We start from the raw sequence: 1,336 nt of genomic DNA, 5'->3' as shown, positions 1-1,336 counted from the left end.
ATGTTCTTGTGTAGCAGGTGTGTGAATGGGTGACACTTATCAGCCAGTTGTGTGATGAATTTGCGGATAGATTGGAACCATCCTTGTAGTGTCCTTAACTGACTGATATTCTTTGGAGGTGGCATGTCCATGATTGCCTTAACCTTTGCTGGATCGACCTCAATGCCTTTGCTTGAGACAATGTATCCTAGAAGTTTCCCGAAGGTTACTCCAAAGACACATTTCTTTGGGTTGAGTCGAACCTGATATTGTTCCAGTCTATCAAAGATTCTCTCTAATATGTCCAAATGACCTTCTCTAGTGAGTGATTTTGCTAGTAAGTCATCCACATAATCTTCCATCATAGTATGCATCATGTCATGGAAGATGGTGGTCATTTCTCTTTGATAGGTCACTCCTGCATTCTTTAGACTAAAAGGCATTACATTCTAGCAATATGTGCCCCATGGACAGGTGAAGGCTATCGTATGTTGATCTTCTAGTGTGATCTTTATCTGATTGTATCCTGAAAAGCCATCCATGAGTGAAAGCATGGCGTGTCCTGCTGTCAGATCCACTATGATGTCGATATTTGGTAAGGGGAAGTCATCCTTAGGACATGCCTTATTCAGATCTCTGAAGTCAGTACAAATGCGGATGCCCCCTTTTGGTTTGCCAATAGGCACAATGTTGGAGATCCATTCTGCATAATCAATTGGTCTAATGAAACCAACATCTAGGAGTTTCTTGAGTTCTGTTTTGACTAGTACTGCAATTTGAGGATGCATCTTACGAAGCTTCTGCTTGACAAGTTTGGCTCCTTCTGCTACAGTGAGGTGATGCATGACTAAATTGGGATCAAGCCCAGGCATGTCTGCATATGACCATGCAAAGTTGATCTAACGCTTCTGGAAGAACTCTATAAATTTAGGCTGTTCCTCTGGAGTGAGAAGAGATGCTAGATGTATGAGATGAGGATTTTTAGGAGTCCCCACATTGTATTCTTTGGTTTCCTCAATGAGAATCATTGATCGTTCCTGTTGTGTACTAGCAGGGAGAATGTCAAACCCTTCATCCTCAGGCACCTCAGAGAGGTTTTCACCATTGGATACGCTCTTTCTTTTTACTTTTGTTGGATCAAACAGTGCCACAGTGTGGTTTTCACTAGAAGATCCATGTTTTATTGTTATATTTTTGCAGCTGAAAGGTTTGGCATCTGCCCCGAAGTATGCTACGCTATTAAGTTCTATGGCAAATCCAGCTTTGTGATCCCCACTTGTTAGGTTATCCCTTAATTCCAAAAAGTCAATGATGGCCTCATCGTTTTGGAAGAAGTCAAGACATGGGGGATTTGGTT

The sequence above is a fragment of the Cryptomeria japonica genome, chromosome 5 (assembly GCF_030272615.1).
Source record: "Cryptomeria japonica chromosome 5, Sugi_1.0, whole genome shotgun sequence".
NCBI lineage: Eukaryota > Viridiplantae > Streptophyta > Pinopsida > Cupressales > Cupressaceae > Cryptomeria > Cryptomeria japonica.
The sequence above is the reverse complement of the archived record's forward strand: the minus strand, read 5'-3'. Positions refer to the sequence as shown.